Here is a 19,434-nt window from a genome sequence, read left to right as displayed (position 1 = left end):
AGGCTCACTGGGAAGTCCCTGTTTGGGAGAGTTTCAGGCTAAGATAAAGTGTGGGGAGAGGGATGCTGGTATTAGTATCTAAGTCTTGGTGGGGAGAATCTGTTCAGCCTCCAGAGATTCCATTGTCCCATGGCAATAGAGCCTGGGAAACCAGACTTTATATATCTCACTATGACTGGGGCTTCACCACATTTACTAATCTGAAGACCACTGAGAGGTTATTATTAACCTCATTTATTTCTGAAAATACAAACCCGAGTGATAAATGCTATGCTGGAAGTATTCTGGGACAAAAAAAAAAAAAAAAAAAAGATCATATGCGGAAAAAAAAGAGGCAACCCAAGAAACAGACTCCTGAACTATAGAGAACAAACTGGTGGTTAAGGAGCTGGGGGAGGTGGGCAGTGAGGATGGGTAAAAGAGGTGATGGGAATTAAAGAGTACACTTGTGATGAGCACTACATGTTGTAGGGATGTGTTGAATCACTAAGGGGAAGGAGTTAAGATGGTGGAGGAGTAGGAACACCCTGACCTTGTATTCTCCCTCTAAGTTAAATAGGAATCAAATCATTCTGAACATCTAAGAGATCGATTGGAGGTCTGAGAGAACAAAACCCACAAGTCTACAAGTAGAAAAGCAACCACCTTTTGGAAGCTGGGAAGTGTGGAAGTTCACTGAGGGGAGACCTATCTGTGGATGCAGTGGTGGGGAGGGAGCCTGCATACAGAGGTAAGCAGTATTAGAAGCAGCAGAGCACAAAATCCTAACTTTAAATTCACTGCTCTGGGGGATGTGCCTGGATTAAAGGTGCTCAGGTGGCAAAAAGGGGCAGAATCACAGAAGTGACAGGGCGGTCTGAGGATCTCTTAGGTTACAGGAAGAATGGGTGGGGCCAAGGTGTTGCACTGCTCCCAGGCATAGGAGCCAGAAAGCTGGCAGAGAACAGCAGGTCTTGGTGCAAGCTTTCTGCTATAAACTGCAAACTGCTGTGTGGTTGTGGGACCACCTTCCTGGGACAAGCCAGCAAACACGGGGAGATCCCTGGAGGAGCAGTGTGGGTCTGCACTGTGGCCATCCCTGAAATTTAGAGTTTTGAAACTCCAAAAGGCTGAGACTCAGGGTAAATGCAGGGTTCCAATGGAAACCAGTGAGACAAATAGGCTGATCGCTTTGTTGTGGGGGCTCAGAAGAGGGGGTGCGAACTTTGAGCTCTCAGGCTAGAGAGCAGGGCTCAGCCATTTTCACTCCATTCATCAGGGCTGAAAGCAAAAAGCAGTGCCATCTGGTGGAAGCCAGACTGTGCACACTAAGCCCCGCCCCACTGTGCATTTCCACTGAAACCAGAGAATCTGTGCAGCAGGCCCCTCCCCCAGAAGACCTGCACAGCCTGCTCCCACCAAGCTTATTGATCATAGAAGGCTGCAAAGTCTTAAGCTCTAAGAGAAATAGGATGACGCCTCCTCTTTACTTTTATTATTTCTTTTATTTTTATTATTTTTTCATTTATTTTCTTACATTTTCCAATTCCTTTGAAAATATTTTTAATTATTATTTAAAAAAATCATATATATACTTTACATATATATTTTTATTTTGTCTACTTTCATTGTAATTTAATTTAATTTTTTATTTTGGGATCAGATTCTATTTTTGAGAGAGAGAGAGGCAGAGACACAGGCAGAGGGAGAAGCAGGCTCCATGCAGGGAGCTTGACGCGGAACTCGATCCCGGGTCTCCAGGATCACACCCCAGGCTGCAAGAGGCGCTAAACCGCTGCACCACCGGGGCTGCCCCTGGGATCGGATTCTTTTAACAAGCCGACCAAAACACACCCAGGATCTAGTTGGTTTTTGGTTTTTTGTTGTTTTGGTTTTCTTGTTTTGTGTTTTTGTTTTTCTTGTTCTTTTTTTTTTTGTATTTGTTCTGTTCTTTTTTGTTGTTTTTTGCTTTGCTGTCATGTGATTTGTTTGCTTTTGTTGTTCTTTTTTTTTCTCTTTTTTTCTTTTCTGGACAAAATTATGAGACAGAGGAATTCACCCCCAAAGCAATAAAACAAGATAGAACTCTCAGCCAGGGATTTAATCAATAAGATTAAGAAGTCCGAACTAGAATTTAAAATAAGGATTATAAGGATACTAGCTGAGCTTGAAAATAGCATAGAAGACACTACAGAATCCTTTAATGCAGAGGTAAAAGAACTAAAATCTAATAAGGCCAAACCTAAAAATGCTATCACTGAGATGCAAACACAAATGGAGGCCATAAAAATTAGGCTGGTTGAAACAGAGCGGCTAATCAGTAATATAGAAGATGAAATTATGGAAAATAATAAAGCCAAAAAGAGGGAAAGAAAGGTAATGGGCCATGAAGGTAGACTTAGAGAACTCAGCCACTTGGTAAAACTCAGTAAGATTCATATCATAGGCATCTTAGGAGATGAAGAGAGAGATAAGAGGGTAAAAGGTTTATTTGAACAAATTGTAGCTGAAAACTTCTTTGAGTGGAGGAAAAAAAAACAAACAAAAGTAACAAAGCCTAGAAAGAACCAGAGAACATCACCAGAAACACCAACTCTACAGGTAACAAAGACATAGGGCATCAGAATGGATAGAAAAAACAAGACCCATCTATATGCTGCCTACAAGACACTCATATTAGGCTTATAGACATTTGCATATTGAAAGTGAGGGGATGAAGAACTATGTATCATACTAATGGATGTCAGAAGACAGCTGGAGTAGCCATACTTATATCAGACAAACTAGATTCTAAAACAAAGACTGTACAGACTGTATATGAAGAAGGGCACTTTATCAAAATTAAGGGTCTATCCATCAAGAAGATCTAACTATTGTAAATATTTATGCACTCAACTTGGGAGCACCCAAATATATACATTAATAATAAACAAGGAAATTCATTGATGATGATTATACAATAATAGTAGGGGACTTTAACACCCCACTTAGAGCAGTGGATAGATAATCAAAGCAGAAAATCAACAAGGAAATAATGGCTTTGAATGACATACTGGACCAAATGGACTTAACAGATATATTCAGAAAATGTCATTTTAAAGCAGCAGAACACAATTTTTTTCAAGGGCATATAGATCATTTTCCAGAATAGATCATATACTGGGTGACAAATAGATCCTCAACAAGTACAAAAAGATCAGGATCATATCATGCATATTTTCAGGTCACAATGCTATGAAACTGGAAGTCAAACACAAGAAAAAATTTGGAAACACCTCAAGTACATGGAGGTTAAAGAATATACTACTAAAGAATGAATGGGTTAGTCAAGGAATTTAAAGAAGAATCAAATAAAAAGTACATGGAAGCAAATGAAAATGAAAGCACAACAGCCCCAAACCTTTGGGATACAGCAAAGATGGTCCTAAGAGGGAGGTATATTGCAGTACAGAACTACCTCAAGAAGCAAGAAAAGTCTCAAATCATAACCTAGCCTTACACCTAAAGGATCTAGAAAAGGACTGGTAAATAAAGCCTAAAGCCAGCAGGAGAAGGGAAATAATAAAGATTAGAGCAGAAATAAATGATATAGGAACAAACAAACAAAAACCCAGTGTAACCAATTAAGGAAACTAAGAGCTGGTTCTTTGAAAGAATTAATAAAATTGATAAGTCTGAGCCAGACTTATCAAAAAGAAAAGGGAAAGGACCCAATAGATAAAATCACAAATGATAAAGGAGAGATCACAACCAACACCACAGAAATACAAACAATTAGAATACTCTGAGGAATTATATGCCAACAAACTGGGCAACCTGGAAGAAATAGATTCCTAGAAACTTACAAACTACTAAAACTGAAACAAGAAGAAATAGAAAATTTGAACAGACTCATAATCAGCAAAGAAATTGAATCAGTAATAAAAATCTCTCAGCAAACAGGAGTCCACAGCCAGATGGCCTCTGAGTGGAATTCTTCCCAACATTTAAAGAAGAATTAATACCTATTCTTCTGAGACTGTTCTAAAAATTGAAAATGGAAGGAAAACTTTCAAATTCATTCCACGAAGCCAGCATTACCTTGATCCCCAAACCAGACTAAGATACCACTAAAAAGGAGAATTAGAGACCAATAGCCCTGATGAACATGGATGCCAAAATTCTCACCGAAATATTAGCCAATAGGATGTAACAGTACATTGAAAGGATTATTCACGATGACCAAAAAGGATTTATTCCTGGGCTGAAAGGGTGGTTCAACATCCACAAATCAATCAATGTGATACACTACATTAATAAAAGAAAGGATAAGAACCATATGATCCTCTTCACAGATGGAGAAAAAGCATTTGACGAAATACAGCCTCCTTTCTTGATTAAAAAAAAAAAAACAACTCTCCACATTGTAGAGATCGAAAGAACATTGGTATCATAAAAGCCTTATATGAAAAATCCACAGCAAATATCATTCTCAAAGGGAAAAACTGAGAGATTTTCCCTTACAGTCAGGAACATGACAGGGATGTTCACTCTCACCACTGTTGTTCAATATTGTATTGGAAGGCCTAGCCTCAGGAATCAGACAACAAAAAGAAAAAAAAGGCATACAAATTGACAAAGAAGTCAAACTTTCACTATTGTAGACATGATACTCTATGTAGAAACCTGAAAAACTCCACCAAAAAATTGCTAGATTTCATAAACAAATTTAGCAAAGTCATAGTATATAAAATCAATGTGCAGAACTCTGTTGCATTTCTATACACTAATAACAAAGCAACAGGAAAAGAAATCAAGGAATCAATCGCATTTGCAATTGCACCAAAAGCAATGAGATACCTAGGAATAGATCTAAAGAAGTAAAAGATCTATACTTTGAAAACTATAGAGCTCTTATGAAAGAAATTGAAGAGGACACAAAGAAATGGAAAAGCATTCCATGTTCATGGTTTGGAAGCCATAGATAAAATGTCTATACTACACAAAGCAATCTACATATTTAATGTAAACCCCAACAAAATGCCACCAGCATTTTTAACAGAGCTAGAACAAACAATCCTAAAATTTGTATGGAACCACAAAAGACCCTGAATAGCCAAAGCAATTCTGAAAAGGGAAAACAAACCTAGAGGCATCATGATTCTGGATTTCAAACTCTATTACAAAGCTGTCGTCATCCAGATAGTATGGTACTAGTGCAAAAGGAGACACCTAGATCAACAGGACAGAAGAGAACCCAGACATGGACCCACAGCTGTATGGTCAACTAATCTTTGACAAAGCAGGAAAGAATATACATTGTAAAAAATACAGTCTCTTCAACAAATGGTATTGAGAAAACTGGACAGCCACATGCAGAAGAATGAAACTGGACCACTTTCTTACACACAAAAAATTCAGAATGGATGAAAGACATTAATGTGAGACAGATACCATCAAAATCCTAACGGAAAACATAGAAAACTCTTTGATCTTGGCCATAGCAATTCTCATTAGACACATCACCAGAGGCAAGGGAAACAAAAGCAAAAATGAGTTATTGGGACTTCAGCAAGATACAAAGTTTCTTCAAAGAAACTAATTAACAAAACTAAAAGGTATCCTATGGAATGAAAGAATATGCTTATAAACAACATATCTAATAAAGAGTTAGTATCCAAATCTACAAAGAACTTATCAAGATCAACATCCAGTTAAGAAATGGACAGAAGACATGAATAGACACTTTTTCCAAGAAAGACATCCAGATGGTGAATAGACATATGAAAAAATATTCAACATCACACATCATCAGGAAAATATAAATCAAAATTATAATATTCCATTTCACACCTGTCAAGAAGGCCAAAATTAATAACACAAGAAACAAGAGATGTTGGAGAGGATGTGGAAAATGGGAACCTTCTTGTAGTGTTGGTGGGAATGCAAACTGATGCATCCACTCTGGAGAACACTGTGGAGCTTTCTCAAAATGTTAAAAATAGAACTATTCTATGATCCAGCAATTGCACTACTGGGTATTTACCCAAAGGATGCAAAAATACAGATTTGAAGGGATACATGCAATGCAATGTTTATGACAGCATTATCAACAATAGCCAAACAATGGAGAGACCCCAAATGTTTATTGACTAATGAATGGATAAAAATGAAGTGGTATAAAAAAAATGAAGTGGTATATATGGTATATATATATACCATATATATATTATATGATGGAAAATTGCTCAGCCATTAAAAATAATAAAATCTTGCTATTTGCAATAACATGAATGGAACCGGAATGTATTATGCTAAGTGAAATAAGTCAGAGAAAGACAAATACAATGTGATATCACTCATATGTGGAATTTAAGAAAGAAAACAGATGAATACATGGGAAGGGGGAAAAGAAAAAAAAGCAGAGAGGGTAAGAAGCCTGAAGATACTCTTGACGATGAAGACCAACTGAGGGTTGATGGAGACAGGTGGGTGGGAGATGGGCTAGATGAGTGATGCATATTAAGGAAGGCACTTGTTCTGATGAGCACTAGGTGTTGTATATAAATGATGAAAAAGTAAATTCTACTCCAGAAACCAGTATTGCACTGTATGTTAACTACCTAGAAAGAAGAAAGAAAGAAAGAAAGAAAGAAAGAAAGAAAGAAAGAAAGAAAGAAAGAAAGAGAGAGAGAGAGAGAGAGAGAGAGAAAGAAAGAAAGAAAGAAAGAAAGAAAGAAAGAAAGAAAGAAAGAAGAAAGAAAGTGTTGAATCGTTAAATTGTACACATGAAACTAATATTACGCTGTATTTTAACTAACTGGAATTTAAATAAAAACCTAAAATAAAAGTGTTACAGTAAAGAAGAGAATGTAACTATCTGGCCAGAGTGGAGGATCTGGGAGGCTCCTACACAAAGAAAAGCTAATATCGAAGCAGATCCACTCAAGACAAAAAAACACTCAACAGTGTTAGGGTAGGATAAGCATTCTAGGCAGAGGAATCACATATGCACTCTCTTGGGAGCATGAGATTATTTTAAAAGCATCCTATTAAATACTGGAATTTCTGACAAATTCCAACCCCTAGAGCACTTACATCTACTCTATAAGGAGACACTTAAGTAACTGAAGATGCAAAAATATATATACTCTTGTATTGATATAGAGTTTTACTCTGAAATGTGAGACTATAAAGCTAATTAGGCCTTTGGGGAGCATGCTTGCTACAGTGAAATTAGAAGAGTTGTTTAAAACACCAAGTTTATCTCATTAAAAATTAGAAAAGTAATCTACGACTTTATGTTCAAACACAGTATATTATATATGAGATTTTCCCAATCTCATAAATGAGTGCAAAGTAACTAACTCACTTGCTCTTCTGATAAAAATAACTGGATAAGAGTATAACAGTTCCTCAGAAAGTTACAAATAGAACTAACCTACAATTCAGCAATAGCACTACTAGGCATATACCCAAAGGATACAAAAATACAGATTCAAAGGGGTACATGCACCCGATGTTTATAGTAGCATTATCAACAATAGCCAAACCAAAGGTTCATCCACTGAAGAATGGATAAAGAAGATGTGAGATGGTGATATATATATATGTACAATGGAATATTACTCAGCCATCAAAAAGAATGAAATCTTCCATTTGCAATGACGTGGATAGAGCTAGAGTGTATTATGAAGAGTGAAATAAGTCAGTCAGACAAAAACAAATACCGTAAGATTTCATTCATATGGGGAATTTAAGGAACAAAGCAGATGAACATATAGGGAGAAAATTTAAAAAAAAAAGAGTAAATAGGGAGAAAAATTTTTAAAAAGAGAGTAAAACAACCCATAAGACTTTGTTTTTGATATTTATGACTATTTTATTTGTAAAAATCTAATACAAAGGCAAATTTCTCAATAATCACTGAATCATTAGCTTAAAAAGAACTATTTATGGTAATTCATCAAAGAAAGTATAGACAAAATTAAGAGAATGTGGCAAGAGGACAAAGTTATGTAGGACCTCTATACTTTCATGTCATTGCTTCAACCTCAATACTGTCTGGTAATTAATTAAAATCCTTCAACATTGAAATCATTCTAGATTATTTATTTCTTGCTTTTTGTGATTCAATATTGAGGCTTCCTAAATGCTATCAACTTTCATGAAGTAGGAAAAATACCATAGAGATCAAATGATAGAGAACAAATTGAAGGTTGATTGAAGGAGGTAGGTGGGGAGTGGGCTAACTGGCTAATAGGAAGTAGGGAGGTACTTGTGACGATGAACATTGGGTGTTGTATGTAAGTGATGAATCACTGAATTGTACATCCGAAGCCAATTTTACCGTATATGATAACTAGAATTTAAATAAAAACTTGGGGGGGGGGTGCAGTGTAATTTACTAAGTGGGAGCCCAATGGGTAAAATGTTTTGCAAGCTTATTCTCTCATGTTGGCATTGTTTTGATTTCCTGTTACGCATGGTATAGTGCAGAGGAGGTATCTATCAGAGTAATAAGGGCACCATAGATAGAAGCTGCTTGTAGGTAAGAGTATTCTTTGACCATAAACTTTGTGTATATGGATTTCTGCTGCCAATCACTTGATACATACATATTTGTATGGATTGAATCAAAAGTCTTTGGTGAAGACAGATCAATAATAACATTGCTATTTTGGCTAAAGTCATGCTTTTAGAAAGAGCGTAAGTTTACTAATATGTTTAGGGGTTACCCACCTTTGATGAGACACTACAATTTGGAATAAACAAAGCATGCCTACAAAGAAATATAAAAAGAACTTGTAAATTCATAAAGAAACATGCTCTTTAATAAAATCACTTTGGAGGCTCTTCCTTTATTTCATCGGTGTTGTCATCTCCACTCAATTTTTAAAAATTATCGTCAGTGTTACTTTAAGAAACATTAGAAAAAAAACATTAGAAAAAGGAAAGTTACAAAGGAAAAAAGTTAGAAGGACCATACATTTAGAATTGGTAATACTTTGAACTAAATTTCAAATTCAGCAGTTAGTAGCTCAGTAAACAGGAGCAATTGGCCCAAATGGCCAGAGAACTAGTTTCCTTATCTGTAAAACGGCAAGAGTAGTACACTCACCTTCTAGAAAATGAGGATAAAATGAGATAATACCTATGAAATGATGTAACGAATTCCCAGGCAAGTCACATGCCAGCACCATTCTATAAGGGATTTCATATGGGACCTCAGTTTCACTAAACATATATTTCTCTAACAAGTTGCTCATCACTGTATGTCATGGATCTTTGGAAGTTTCTCTTGCAATAATTAGTGATTAATTGCCAAACAATGAACTAAAACCCAAAGCCAAATGGCCTTTCCCTTCCTCATGTCCATATCATTGCTTTCTTGTCTATCTCCATGCCACATACTGATCTACTTTTCTGTTCTCCACTGGTCTATGTTCCAGGTCGGCTTGTAACAAGCAAGAGATCTCCTCATATCAAAATGAAAGCGGAGTTGCAAAGAGCTGTATGAAGTGTTTTGTTTTTGTTGTCTGCAATTACTAAAATAAACACATTAAGTGTGACTCTATCCTTAATTTTAGCTACAAATACTTAATTTTCTAGGAAGTTGATCAGTGCAATTGAATAACATTTATGATTTTCTCTACTGCAGTGACTTGTTTGCAGCTGTTGGAGCATGTTTTGGTGCATCGGAGGGGAGTAAGATTGCTTTAACTTTTTTGCTTTTGTTTTGGGGTGTGGTGTAGCAGTGGGAGAGGAGAGCAACACTGAGGTTGAGGATCATCTGACAAAAATTTTACCTCGGTACAGAGCCCACTTTTTCCGTGTAACTTTTATACATTACAGTAACCTCTCTGCTCCCCTCTCCTCCTACAATATGAGGTTTTGCTATTTATATGTTTCATATCTACTGTATCAGAGCTACATTACTGATGGGTACAATGTCTGTGGCACATAATTACATCTGGGAAATTAACTTTGGCATTTAAAACTGTGAATTCTGATAATTTCTAAGAAGTTCTTTCTTCTTGCAATAGGGAATTATAGAATAAATGAGATCATTTCAGTTTTATGTGTCAAGCCTGCTTGAGTCAATATGGGAGTATCTTTATTTAGCAAGAGGGATTTTCTTTCAAAGATAAATATAAGTTTTAGCTACATAAAATAGAATGTCTTCATTGATATGTGCTTATTTCAAAAGTAAACACAAGTGGTAGCAATATCTAGTAATATTCTAAGTGACCTATAATGTTAAGCTCTTAAGTCCACTCAATTAAGTATTCATTAAATGCTCTCAGTTATTTTATAAAATTTGGTGTTCCATAAAGATGATTAGTATGTGTCAATTACAGGGAGATACATAGTCCTTCATCTGTTAACTACCGACATTTTACTTTTTACAATCCCTTTCTGACTTATTCACTTCATATTAAAGAAAGTGGTTTTCCAGGTATAGACTTATTTTTTAAATATCAAAATATAAATTATTCAATTGTTTCTTCAAATAATTTTTATACTTTCAAAGTAATGTAAATTGGAAGAAAGAAAATTGACACAATTTGAAATGTTGCAGGAGTTTTTTTACAATTAAAAAAATTAAATTCATTTAATGAACATATAGCATATTATTAATTTCAAAGGTAGAGGTCAATGATTCATCAGTCTTATATAACACCCAGTATTCATTACATCATGTGCCCTCCTAAATATACATCACCCAGTTATCCCATCCCCTGACCCTCTGCTCTCCAATAACCCTCAGTTTGTTTCCTATGATTAAGAGTCTCTAATGGTTTGTCTCCCTCTTTGATTTTGTCTTGTTTTTTATTTTTCCCTCCTTCCCCAATAACCCCCTTTTTATTTCTTAAATTACACATATGAGTGAAATCATATGATAATTGTCTTTCTCTGATTGACTTGTTTAGCTTAGCATAATACCCTCTAGTTCCATTCATGTCATTGCAAATGGCAAGATTTCATTTTTGATGGCCAAGTAGTGTTCCACTGTATATATGTGTATATATACTACATTGAAGGAGATTTTTATAATATAATTGAACATTATGAAAAAAGTGCAACCTAAATCTTTAATCATTAGTTGAAGGTTTGTGTGTTAGAAACCTATGGGAAAGTCTCCCTTGTAAGTCTATATAGACAGAATTGCTTTCTTTTTGTGCATCAGAGTCAAAGAAACTGTGGAAGTGAGGAACATGGGCTATGCACTCATGATTATACCAGCTCACCTGCCCAATCTCTTTTTGTGTCAGTTTCCTCATATATAAAAAGATGAAAAAATACTACCACATATAATTGTCAGGAGCATATTGTTCTCAGATCCTCCTTATCTCCAAATCTTTTTTTTCTTATCTCCAAATCTAAAATAACTTTTAGCTGCTTTATATTGTTGATGGAAGGAAGGTGAATTTTGGAGTTAGCTGGTAGATGGAGCCAATATTCTGTGATTACTCATCCTGGTGAGTTATTTGAATGGCAGACTATAGTCTCTGGATTGTGTATCATAGGTATCAGTGGCTGAGTAACTTGGTATCCCATCAAACTAACACTTTGAGTATTTGTTAGCCTTTATTCAGTGAGACCCAGGAGAAACTGATTTTGTGGTAACCAAAAAAAAAAAGAAAAAAGAAAAAAAAAAAAACAAATTGGCCTTGGTTTCATTTCCAATGATTTGGGAGGCAATGATTTGGGAGGCTAGGCAAGATGGCAGAAGAGTAGGGGTCCTCAATTCATCTGGTCCCACAAACTTACCTAGATAACTTTCAAAAATCCTGAACACCTATGATTTTAACCTGAGATGTAAAGAGAGAACAGCTGGAATGCTACAGAGAGAAAAGTAATTGCTTCCAACAAGGTAGGAAGACAGAGAAGAGACAAGATGGGGGAGGGGAGCTGCAGCTGGCTGGGGCAAGCCCAGGGAAACTGGGCTGAAAGCAGAGACTGGACAAGCTGGGGCACAAAAGCAGAGCTGTGGCAAGCTGGGGCATGAAAGTTAAGCCGCGAAAAGAAAAGCTGTGAAAGCTGGGGCACAAAAACTGAGCCCCAGACAATTGGGAACTTTAAAAATCTGTACCTGAGAAAGTCTTCCCTGACGGAATAGGGCAGAATCACAGGAGGGTCAGTGAAGCCTCAATATTCCTGGAGACACAATAAGAATAGGAGCGCCTGGGAGAAAGCTCACCGCAAACCATGGTCAGGTTGCAGTAAAGGGCTAGAATGCCACAACGTTCTGGGGCATTTGGGAAAGCTGGCCAGTTACATGGGCTGGCACCGTAGCTCTCTTCACCCTAGAGCCCGGCAACAGACAGAGGCAGCTATCCTCCATTCCCCTCAGGAGGACACAGGACAGTGAGAACTCTTGCTGCGGGGCGCCCTTCAATTTGTGCAGATCAGTGCACCCTCACCTGTCCCCAGGAGCATCCAGGCCAGTGTAGACTGGAGACTGCAGTTGGGTACTCATGGGGAGCTCTTGGCTCAGGAGCTACAGTTCTGACTGCTACCATTTTTAATCTTTTCCTTCTTCTCCCCTTTCACCTGGGAGATGCAGGGCCTCTAGGGAACAAAACCTCATGGATAAACAGCTCACCCTGAGCTGGGCCACCTGGCAAAGGGTGAGGACATCTCTGCCCAGACACAGACCCCTGCGAATCAGCACAGCAGACCCCTCCCCCAGAAGAACTGCTGGGAGAAGAAAGGAAGAGCAAGTTTACTGACTAAGTAGCACTGGAAAGCTCCAGGACTGATGGAAAATAGTATATAGAACTAGAGGCTTCTTTCATTACAATTCGGTTTTTATTTCAGGTTAAAAATTTCCAATATTTTTTCTCTTTTCCCACCTTAACTACAATATTTTACCAACTCTTCATTTTTAAGCTGTTTCCTTCTTGACTTTCATATTTCTATAATTACATGTCTTACATGTATTCAGTTTTGGATTCCCTTCAACATATTCAACTTAATTTTGGTAGATGTATGAGTTATAAGTTTTTGGGTTTTTTGTTTTTTTTCTGTCTTATTTTGTTTTTTTTATTTTTTATTTTTTTTATTTTTATTTTTTTTATTATTTTGTTTTATAATGATGGAAGTTAGTACCTTCTAACATACGGACCAAAATACACCCAGAACCATTCCTTCCCATTCTACCCCCCTGCTTAATCTTGTTTCTGTTTTTGTGGTTGATGTTGGGTGTCTATATAAGTTTTGCTCATTTATATAAATTTGGAATTTTGCATCTTCTAACAAACAGAACAAAATAGATTCAGAACCAAGAGGATCATCTATTGGTCCCCTCAGAGACTATATTTTCTCCCCAGCACTACTCTCTCCACATCCACATTTTTCCCCTTTTCTTCTTTTTTCTTTTTCTTTTTTTTTTACTTCTACTATATTTTGTATTTGTTTTACACTTTAGTGGTCCTTTTATTTTGTTCTATGTTTCTTTTTCTTTTATTTTCTGGTCTCTGACCTCTTTGGAATTGCCTAGGGTGTATTTTACTTAGGTCACAGTTGATATTTTTGACTCTGCTCGTTCATACAGACACTCTGCTCTGGGCAAAATGTCTAGAAGGAAGAATTCACCACAAAAGAAAGAACTGGAAGTAACACTTTTTGGAAACTAATGAAAATGAAAATACAACTGTTCAAAATCTTTAGGATACAGCAAAATCAGTCCTAAGAGGGAAATATATCACACTACATGCCTCCCTCAAAAATTTGGAAAAAAAAATTAAAATACACAAGCTAAACTTGTACCTAAGGAATTGGTGAAAGAACAGCAAATAAAGCCTAAACAAAGCAGAAGAAGAGAGATAATAAGGATTTGAGCAGAAGTCAATGAAATAGAGACCAGAAGAACTGTAGAACAGATCAGCACAATCAGGAGCTGGTTCTTTGAAAAAATTAATAAGAGAGATAAACACTTAACCAGCCATATTAAAAGAAAAGAGAAAAGGCTCAAATTAATAAAATCATCAATGAAAGGGGGAGATCACAGCCAATACCAAGGAAATACAAATAATTTAAAAATCGTATTATGAACAACAATATGCCAACAAATTAGGCAATCTGGAAGAAATGGATGCATTTCTGGAAAACTACAAACTATTAACTTGGAACAGGAAGAAATAGGAAACCTAAGCAGGCCAATAACCAGTGAGGAAAATGAAGTAGTTATCAAGAACTTCCCAAGACACAAAAGTCCAGGGCAGATGGCTTCCCAGGGGAATTCTCTCAAAATTCTCATTTAAAGAAGAAATAATACCTATTCTACTAAAGCTGTTTCAAAGGATAGAAAGGGAAGGAATACTTCCAAATTCATTCAGTGAAGCCAGCATTATCTCGATACCAAAATTAGACAAAGACCCCTCTTAAAGGGAGAATTATAGACCAATATCCCTGATGAATACAGATGCAAAAATTCTACCCAAGATACTAACTAATAGGATCCAACGGTACATTAAAAGGATTATTCACCACGACCGCGTGAAATTTATCCCTGGGATGTAAGGGTGTTTCAACATGTTTCAACATTCATAAAACAATCAACGTGATAGATCACATCAATAGGAGAAAAAACAAGAACCATGTTACCCTCTCAGTAGACACAGAGAAAGTATTTGACAAAATACAGCATCCATTCCTGATTAAAACTCTTCAAAATGTAGGGAGAGAGGGAATATTCCTCAATATCATAAAAGCCATTTATGAGAAGCCCACAGCAAATATCATTCTCAATGGGGAAAAACTGAGAACCTTTCCCCTAAGATCAGGAACACGACAGGGATGTCTACTCTCACCACTACTATTCAACATAGTACTAGAAGTCCTAGCCTCAGCAATCAGACAACAAAAAGAAATAAAAGGCATTCAAATTCAAAGAAGAAGTCAAACTCTCCCTCTTCACAGATGACATGATAATCTATATAGAAAGGACAAAAGAATCCATCCCAAGATTGCCAGAACTCATACAGCATTTCGGCAGTGTGGCAGGATACAAAATCAATGCACAGAAATCAGTGGCATTTCTGTACACTAACAATGAGACTTAAGAAAGAGAAATTAAGGAATCCATCCTAATTACAATTGTACTCAAAATCATAAGATACCTAGGAATAAACCTAACCAAAGAGGTAAAGGATGTATACTTGAAAAACTATGGAACACTTATGAAAGAAATTAAGGAAGATGTAAAGAGATGGAAAAACATTCCATGCTCATGGATTGGAAGAATAAGTGTTGTGAAAATGTCTATGCTACCCAGGGCAATTTACATGTTCGATGCAATCTATATCAAAACACCATGGATTTTCTTCACAGGGTTGGAACAAATAATCTTAAGATTTGTATGGAACCAGAAAAGACCCCAAATAGAGGAATATTGAAAAAGAAAAATCAATGCTGGGGGCATCACAATGCCTGACTTCAAGCTGTGTTACAAAACTGTGGTCATCAAGACAGTATGGTACTGGCACAAAAACAGACACATAGATCATTGGAACAGAATAGTGAACTCACAAATGGACCCCAGTTATATGGCCAATTCATCAACAAAGCAGGAAAGACTATCTACTGGAAAAAGGACAATCTCTTTAATAAATGGTGTTGGGAAAATTGGATTGCCACATGCAGAAAAATGAAACTGGACCATTTTCTTACACCATACACAAAGATAAACTCAAATGCTTGAAATATCTAAATGTGAGACAAGAATCCATCAAAATACCAAGGATAACACAGGCAACAACCTTTTTGAACTTGGCCACAGCAACTTCTTGCTAGACACATCTGTGAAGGCAAGGGAACCAAAAGCAAAAATGACACTATTAGGACTTCATAAAGATAAAAAGCTTCTGCACAGTGAAGGAAACAGTCAATAAAACTAAAAGACAACCTATAGAATGAAAGAAGATATCTGCAAATAATATGTTAGACAAAGGGCTAGTATCCAAGAACTTATCAAACTCAACACCCAAGAAACAATCAATCCGGTCATGAAAGGGGCAGAAGACATGAACAGACATTTCTCTGGAGATATACACATAGCCAACAAGCATATGAAAAATGCTCCACATCACTTGTCATCAGGAATGCAAGTCAAAACCACAATGAGATATCACCTCACACCAATGAGAATGGCTAAAATTAAGAAGACAGGAAATAGCAAATGTTGGAGAGGATGTGGAGAAAAGGGCACCCTCTTACACTGTTGGTGGGAATGCAAACTGGTACAGACACTCTGGAAAACAGTGTGGGGGTTCCTCAAGAAGTTAAAAATAGAGCTACCCTATGACTCAGTAATTGCACTACTGGGTGTTTATCTCAAAGATACTGATGTAGTGAAACACTGGACAGTCGCACCCTAATGTTCATAGCAACAATGTCCACAATAGCCAAACTGTGGAAGGAGATACAATGTCTTTCGACAGATGGATAAAGAAAGTGTGGTATACATGCAATGGGATATTACTCAGCCATCAAAAAGGATGAATACCCATTTGTTTCCACGTGAATGGAACTGGAGGGTATTATGGTGAGTGAAATAAATCAATCCAAGAAGGACAATCATCATCTAGTTTCACTCATATGGGGAATATAAGAAATAGTGAAAGGGATTATAAGGGAAATGTGGGAAACTGAGTGGGGAAAAATTAGAGAGGAAGTCAAACCATGAGAGCATCGTAACTCTTGGAAACAAACAAAGGGTTGCAGAAGGGGAGGAGGGCAGAGTGGTGGGGTAATGGAGTGACAGGCACTTGATATGAGCACTGGTGTTATATGTTAGCAAACTGAATTTAAATAAAAAATTTAAAAATTATGGCAATGATTTGGAAAAGTCCAGCTGCTGAAAACTGAAAAGTTTAGATAAAAAGAAAGATCTGATAAAGTGCTATGGTAATATTAGGCCAAAGTCAACATGAGGGTTAGAACATGGTGATGTACATTTGTACACTGAACATTTGTTGATCCTAGCAAACTTGAGCTGCAGTCTCATCAGCTGTGAGTGGATTGGAGGGCAGAGGACATATCCCATCATACCCTGAGCTTGGGAATCAAATACACAGATGTTCCCATTAGGCAAGGGCTCTGACGGCATACATCTCAGAATAAGTGAGAAGCAGTAGAACTTCTCCATCCTCTCCCACTGGGACAGCATGGTCTTGAGATAACCTGTAAATTCTCCCTTCTAGAGCTACAATCCAAATTCATATCATCAATATTTTTAAAAACAAAATCATTCAGACGATTGATTCAATGACAAATAATTAAAGTCCTTGAATTAGGTAGGAACAGGGCAAATACATTTGGATTTTGATAAATATATATATTTTTCATTACTAGAGAAACCACTAAAAGAATAGGTACAGGGTGTATAAGTTCTAAAGTAGTTGAGGAGGAAAAGAAATTATAAAATATTTTTCAATCCAAATGAAGCAAGAAATTAATAAATAGAAACATAGAAAAATTGGGACAGATAAGAAATATGCCATAGGTATAAAATTAAATATATCAGTTTTTACATTAAGTGTAAATAAACTTGATCCAATTAAGTAAAGATTTTTCAGATTTGCTAAAAAAATAAAAATCCATCTGCACACTATGAGATATAACTATATTTTAAAAATACATAAAGGTTGAACATAATAGAAATATGAGCATACCTAGGTGATAATAAAAGAATCTGAGACACTGTGACTCTAAATCATAGCAGAATTATAGGCCAAATTTTTATCACACATGTTTCCAAAAAACATCAGAAGATTTTTTATCAAAAGTAGTTCCACTGGTGGTATTTTGGTACCTGGAAGAAGAAAACTGACATTTACTGAAGGAGTATACACTTATTCTATCATTTAAATGATATAAATAAGTTTTTAAAAACAATAATCAGTGTAGTCCAAACAAATAAAGCCTCCAAAAAAAGAAGATAACATGAGATAGAAGAGTCAGGATCATCTCAGAGCAGAAGGAGACTAGCTAAAAGTCTAATTATTATAATAGTGAAACATAAAATCTGAGACAAAAAGGAACTTGAAAATATCTTCAGAGTTATAATTACCATGAAATTATAGATATTACTGAGAAGATTTGATAAAGAATCAAGTGGAACTTCTGAACAAGAAAAAACAATAATTATAATTAAAAGTGTCATGGATGGGTTTAATAATGTTAGACACATAAACAAAAAGTTAATAAACTGGAAGATAAGTCAAAACAAATTTTCTAAAATGCAGCATGGATAGAAAAATAGATTGAAAATAGAGTAATCAAGAATCATGTAGCATGGAGTAAGAATGTCTCACATATGTCTGACTGGAATGCCAGAAGAGAGAATATAGGGGAGAGGTACATTTGAAGAAATAAAGACTAAGAAATAGTTAGAACTGATAAGAGATAGCAATCTATATATACACAAGAAGTCTTGAGAATCTTAATTAGGATAAACTAAAAGTCATTTCTACACAGACACACAAAAATACAAATGCAGAATTTCAAATAAGAAGATCTGGATGATTCTCACAAGCATAATACGATTGAGAGTAGCAAAACAAAATAACAAAACACAGAATGCTCCTATTTACATAAGGTGGAAAAGAACTGCCCTATTGTTTAAGGATGCATATATAGGTGGAAAAACACAAAACAAATAAAGAAATGATGATTACAAATGCTATGACAGTCATTATCTCTATAAAAAAGGAAAAGTATTGTGACTGAAAAGCAAGCATGTGGGGAATTCTGGGATTTCGGAAAACTTTGTATCTCCTGACTTAGTTGGTGTTAGATGTGTTTTTGTTGTATAATGCTTCTTTAAATTATGCACTTTTTATGTATTTATTCATGTACATCTCAATAAAAAAATGGAACACACTAATTTACTTCCACCGAATGAAATAAAATTCTTCTGAAAACATTTTTTAAACTTCTGTAATTCTTATCCCCTCAGGTTTAGCTTTTTATTTTTTCCTAGTCTGTCAAGTGTTAGTAGGTTTAATAGGGTATAAATGATTCATTAATAATAAAATAAATCACTGTTTCTGGTTAACATCACTACATAATGCATCATTTATTTTTTAAGTAAATAATATGTTACATTAAAAAGTGAATCTGTTTATATTTTACACTTGCTCTCCTTTATTTTTTGGCTTAAGTCTTTGGGGGTCATATTTTGTCAGAAATTTTTTTAGATATTCTTTGGTTATACTTTAAGGTTTCATTATTTATTTATTTATTGAAGTATACTTGATATATGACATTAGTTTCAGGTGTACTACATAATTATTTGATATTTGTATATATTGTGAAATAATCACCACAGTAAGCCTAGTTAACATATGTCTCCATATTATAGTTAAAAACGTTTTCTTCTTGTGATGAGGCTTTTGAAGATCTATTCTCTCATCAACTTTCTTTTTTTTTTTAAACGATTTAATTTATTTATTCATGAGAGATAGA

At 35.7% G+C, this 19,434-nt stretch overlaps 1 long non-coding RNA gene across 1 annotated transcript; it reads left to right on the top strand.

Moving 5' to 3' along the window:
* The first annotated feature begins 551 nt into the window (after nucleotides 1-551).
* On the top strand, nucleotides 552-10,033 carry LOC144297603 (uncharacterized). The gene is made up of 2 exons (XR_013364565.1): nucleotides 552-730; nucleotides 9,411-10,033. It is a non-coding gene; the product is annotated as an uncharacterized LOC144297603 (long non-coding RNA).
* Nucleotides 10,034-19,434: the final 9,401 nt, after the last annotated feature.

Source organism: Canis aureus, chromosome 25, assembly GCF_053574225.1.
Source record: "Canis aureus isolate CA01 chromosome 25, VMU_Caureus_v.1.0, whole genome shotgun sequence".
NCBI lineage: Eukaryota > Metazoa > Chordata > Mammalia > Carnivora > Canidae > Canis > Canis aureus.
Note: the sequence above shows the minus strand (reverse complement) of the source record. Positions and strands in the feature narration are given on the sequence as shown.